This window comes from Coptis chinensis, chromosome 9 (genome assembly GCF_015680905.1).
Source record: "Coptis chinensis isolate HL-2020 chromosome 9, ASM1568090v1, whole genome shotgun sequence".
Classification (NCBI taxonomy): Eukaryota; Viridiplantae; Streptophyta; class Magnoliopsida; order Ranunculales; family Ranunculaceae; genus Coptis; species Coptis chinensis.
Window position 1 is genome coordinate 49,144,165 of NC_141464.1, and position 5,835 is coordinate 49,149,999.

Here is a 5,835-nt window from a genome sequence, read left to right on the forward strand (position 1 = left end):
TATCAGGTTAGGCTGACCTGCATTAGAATATGAAGTAAACCTTCCCTCTTACGTGATAAATAGCCACAATTTATAGTAGTGCATGTAAAGTCTAGAGGGAGGCTATTGCATGCACATTGTTAATCAATGGAAGTAGATAGACTAGCTAGATAGTCAGCACTTTTGTTTACACTAGTAAAAAAAAGGGTTTTTGTGATTGTTTTAAAATGTTATTTGTAACTGTTCTATTCGAAACGGTTACAAATGGTAGAAAAAGATTTTTGTGATTGTTTTAAAAAGTTTTTGGTAACGGTTGGATCAGAAACTGTCACAAATGTTTTTTTCTAGGTGAGGGCATATGTGTGGAGTACTATTTGTGACCATTCTACTAAAATAGTTACATATTCCCCTGCCTTTATTTGACAACCCATCCATTTTTTGGTCCCGCCCACAACTCCAGCCCATTAAAACTACTTCGAAAACACACCCACGTTCACTCACTCACTCTTCGTGCCTATGAACCCCCAAAAAAAAAATTCTCGATCTCTCACGACTCTCTTTCCACTCACGCTCCATCAGTGAAACATTCTCTAGTCCACAATCTACATTCTCAAAAATGTTCACTCACTCACCACTATCAAAATAGAACAGAAACCACTCTCAATCCAAAAATTGTATCATCACATCTTTAATTGAGTTTTACTCCCCAAACCAAAGAAAAACTATCATCATCTTCAGGTGAGATGTGAATTATATTGTAATTTTCCAGGAGTTAGTCGATAGTATGTTAATTTGTTTTTTATTTCCTTGGCAAATACAAGAATTGCTTTGTGGCATTAAAGGTTTCGTCTTGCTTGGCCTGGTCTGTTCAAATTTCAGCGCTTTCTTTTTATCTTTTGGTTTTTTCACTACACCAATTTGGCTAATTTATGACACCCAAAAACAACGGTTAATGGCACTTGTGGAAGTACGATTGCTTATGTTCGTTGTATAAGGACTGAATGGCCGTTGTTTTGTGTGTGCCTCTTCCCGCTTGTACTTTGGTGAAAAATTCAACCAAGCCCGCCCAACTCCCAGGGGTACTTTAGTAAAAACATACCTTCTAAAAAAATTTGTTCAAGGGTTTGCTGGGCCTCTCATTTTCACAGTCGCACATAAGGAAGACGGCTCACCATGGAAAAAAAAATCTTCAAGTTCATGCCTCTCAATGAGAATGACCACTATTCCTTCTCAAATTCAGAGGTAATCCCCAAGCTCTCCCTTTTTGTTCATTTACACCACTTATTATTGTTACTCAATTTAGAGATTTTTTCGGTGTAGGGTTACTCTCTCTCAACACTTCAACCACCACCGCTGTCATCAGGTAGTACTCCCTTCTTCTTCTAGGGTTTGATTATTTTAATTCTCTAATCTATACTTCTAGTGTGTTCTTCAATGAAAAATATTTGATTTTTGTTTTGTAATTTTGGCGAATATTAGGGGTTGTTTCTTTTATAAATCTTCAACATTAAGCACCGATGAAATCAAGTATTTAATTGTTCAGAGCCTATATATGTTGTTTGTTTTATGTTCTAGTTAATTCTAAGGCAAATAATGGTTTCAGCAATCCGACGTAAATGTCTTGCTGATTGCTTAACTGAGTTGCTAAAGTTTTGCGATTCCCAGCATTACACTTTAATTATTCCATCTCCTAATCTTCATTATATCACATGAATCAACCTCCCAGCTTCCGAGTTCTAACATCCATGAAACAATTTCACCACTTGCATCACATCTAGGTCTTTGGGTGTCTATAGTCTTTCTTCCTCTTTGCTAGAAAAATCAAAAGCAATTTCTTGTGAGAAATCAATTTTAATTAGGTCTTTCTTTTTGCTAAAAATTGAAGTTTGAGTATTAAGTGATGATGCATGATTTTGTTGAGTTCTGAATCATAAAATATAGAATCAATCTCTTGAGGTTGGGTTTGAGAGGAAATAGAAAATAAAGGAAGTAGATGTTAACATATGATCAAGTTTCGGTAGAATTTCATAAATATTCTATTATCATAGTTTGTGTTGAGAGCTTAAATTGGTATGCTAAACATGTTCACACCAATTGAAAGGTTTTACACCAACTTGGATTGGAGATGACCTGAATGAGGTCCATTGGTAATGGTCTTTAAGTCTTAAAGGAATCACCATTGCTTTTTTATCTTTTGCACTTCATTTTAAGTTGCATGCCTTGAAGAAACATTCCAAAGGAAGAATATATAATTATTAAAAATAGAAGACCCCTTAGAGTTCAAGATTTTAGTGGTGATATGTTTTCTTTTCCTGGTTTGTGGATTGTTCCTTGCTTGTGGATTCTTCTTCACTTGTGGATTTTGGTTTGATTTGTTTTCTACATGTTTCTGCTTCTTGAAAAAGCTTTGTCTTAGCATGGATTATTTAGATACAGTGGAAAAAATGCTTGTGTTTATATTAAAGTTTCTAGTTTGTTGCACAGTATTCACTTGGTATGGTATACGTTTGGCTTTATATGCTACTTGTGTTTGGTTCGTTCCATTCATGACTTAGCTTGAAGTTTTTATATTTAGCGTATACCATCATATTAGGTTCCTTAGAACCATCATTATATCTTTTACAGAAAATTTCAACTTACTAAGCAATAATCTCTTCTCCTTACACGCCAAGTATGAAATGAAGGACTTTAATATAAAATAAGAAATAAGCCTTTTTTATGCCATTTTTTTATGCAATGCCATTTTTTATCTTGTCTTAATTATGGATATTTCCTTTTATCCATTTTTCTAGTGGATCTGCTTCTGTCATCCAAGTGAATTTCCACGGTCTGATTGAAGGGGTAGTAAATCTGACTGAAGGCTAGATATATTTGCAGTGAGAAGTTTGTGCATCCGAATGACCATGTTATTAGTCCTAATGTCTATTTTTTTGGTTGCTAATAGTCCTAATACATCAGTTTCCAAAGACCATTGTAGTAAAATATGAAATTAATGACCATATATTTCGATGTAGGTTCTTCAAATGTAGAGTACCTGGTAAGAAGTTTAGGGCATGTAGTTATTGGATTTATTTGTTGGGCAAGAATTCAATGGCTACTCTACAATCTACATGGGTATGCTTAACTTTTTGTTGTAGTTTTTACATTGTGTAGTTATTAGTATTCTCGGCGGCATGCCAGCATCTATGATAAGACTTGGTGCCTTATTGAGCCATAACTTATTTTTGGTTCAAAATTGATCAATAAGCTTTTTCCAGGTAAGGTACTCTAAAGTCTACACTGGTATGCTTAACTTTTTGTCGTAGTTTTTACACTATGTAGTTATTAGTATTCTCGGCGGCATCTGTGATAAAACTTGGTGCCTGATCGAGCCATGTGTACCCTACCGCGTATGTATAAGGTTAGAAACTCTGCTTAAATATACCGATAGTGTAAATTGGAGGTTCCTCCCAGTTGTATGTTTCTACCATTTTCATATACTTGCAACCTTGTAAGATGCGTAGGAAATATTTTGTACCTTAGGGTTTACAAGGGAAAGGTGTTAATGATTATTAATGTTGACTCATAAGGTATTTCACATTTGAATCAAACTGGTTTGGTCTCTTGCAATTTTACTCTTTGTGGGCATGTATACCAATGCTTAGATTTTTACCTAAAAGTTGTCGTTTTGGTTTTGAATTCCTCTTGGTCAATCTTTCAGTGCTTCAAGATTAAAGTTGTAAAACCCCAAATTTTGGGATTTGTTTGGGTCAGATTGAGTTGGGCCTCTACTTTTAATAATGAGTCTATGGTTGACTAATGCATGGCAAGTGAAATAACCCATGAAATTGTACTGGAAAAGAAAACATACGTTCTTTCTCTCCATTTCGAGAGCTCTCTGTTTGGTTCTCTCTCTTTCTAGAAAATCTATTGGATAAGACTAATTAAAAGAAAAACAAATTTAGGGGACGCTTTTCATGCATTGATGGTTTCTTATTCTTCTTCATGTAATCAGTACCAAGGTGGAATTCAAGCATCAAAGGAGTTGTATTGCTAAAGTTTTAATTGAAGACGAAAAGTAAGTCAAGTTGATTATTGGTGGATATGAAATCAATTTCGACTAGACTTGATTCAGGGGAGTTGATTCTCGTGTTTTCTCTGCTAAAATTTATTTGGAGTTGATATGTTTCTAAAACTTAGAAACTTGGGTTGGTAGAGTTTGAAGTTATGGCAAATAGAATAACTTAGTTTTGTTTGTCTTTCTTTTTTGTGGCCTATTGTGCTGACTTGTGTGGATTTGTGAGTAGGAACTTGGTTTTGAGGTTGCAATAGAAGTTGTTGAACTCTTACTTAATTTTGATATCCAATTTGATTTGTTTCAATCCAATATATATAGAAAAAGAAACAATTGGTTTTAGTACAGCTATGTTAACTAGGATTTTCTAGCCTATGTTATGTATTTAGTCGACTTCTTTGAAAATTTTCTGTGGAATTTGCTTGAAGGGGTTTTTGAGAAGCTTGGTAAGGGAACATTAGGAGAATTAGTACGAATTATTTAATGTTGTTTAGTACTTCCAAGCACTTTTTCCATGTTATTTTCTTACTTAGTATGAACTAATGTTTGGTACGTAACTATTTCCATGCGTATTGATTGGTATATTTTTTAATTATATATGTAGACTTTTTTATTTCTTATATTGACATTAATTGTTTAAAATTTTAACTTGAAGTGCGTTGATAGCTGTAAAATGGATCCAAGTGAATAGAAGTTCTCAAAAATCATGTTGGCACCACATTAAGGTAAACGATTACAGTTACTATTTCTGTATGTACTTGGTGTGTAACATCCCTAATTCAATTTCATATTTTTGCAGGGCCCTATGCAACCAAATGGTAAACAATGTGGTATTCATGCAATGCACTGCTTCATGCGAGGCATAATGATTAATCCTTCTCCTTTGCCTTGAAAGTAAGTAAAATGTCTCTCATATTTTAACTTAATTTATGCTTGATATATTTAGCAACTATGTTTTTGACTTTTTTTTTTCTCTATTTTGCACAATATTAAACTTGTTGTTTCTTATATTCCAGCTAACAAATTTTAGCCATAAAAAGGCCTTCACCGACAAGGATATAAATGAAGTTCGAATGGATTTTGTTATGTTCATCCAAGAATGTATTATGAACTATCCTCAAGACGAAGATGAACCATAAAGCTGAAGACATATATGTGGGTGATCGACTTTGTCAAGATTAGGTTATTTTTTCATTTGGATTTGGATTAGACTGATTATATTTATATGAATTAGATTGGAAATGTGTTATTTATTTCATTAAGTTTTACGATTAAGTACAAATATATATTGGTTATCCAATGAGATTGGAATGTTTCAATGAAATTAGCAATATATATGAATATTACTTGAAATTTAATGGATCATATTCAGATATGTAGTTTATTTAGGAATGTAGTTTATTGCAGGTCCCCAATTTTGGAGGTTTTTATATATATTCACGTTTTATTTTCTTTTTTTAGTAAAAAAAAAACCAATATATACATATCACCGTTTTACCCAAACCGTTATGACTAATGGTACTTTTTATGACAGTTAGAAATGATGAATGCATAACAATTTATTTAAAACCATCACAAATGATATGATTTGTTATGGCAGTTTTTTGAGCAGTTGTTACCATTTTTTTATGGTTTTATGATCGTTAAAAAGGATGAATGCATAACCGTTTCTTTAAAACCGTCACAAATGATATGATTTGTTGTGATGATTTTTGAGCAGTTGTTACCGTTTTTTATGGTAGAGAGAGGCTAGCCTGGAACAAATATTTGTGACTGTTTTAGAAAAAAAAAAATGACTCTCA

General features: G+C 33.2%; 1 long non-coding RNA gene across 1 annotated transcript; it reads left to right on the plus strand.

Moving 5' to 3' along the window:
• Positions 1–1,099: 1,099 nt before the first annotated feature.
• On the plus strand, positions 1,100–5,329 carry LOC147476455 (uncharacterized). Its single transcript, XR_015207243.1, has 5 exons — positions 1,100–1,221; positions 1,300–1,342; positions 4,689–4,758; positions 4,833–4,927; positions 5,050–5,329. It is a non-coding gene; the product is annotated as an uncharacterized LOC147476455 (long non-coding RNA).
• The last annotated feature ends 506 nt before the right edge of the window (positions 5,330–5,835 follow it).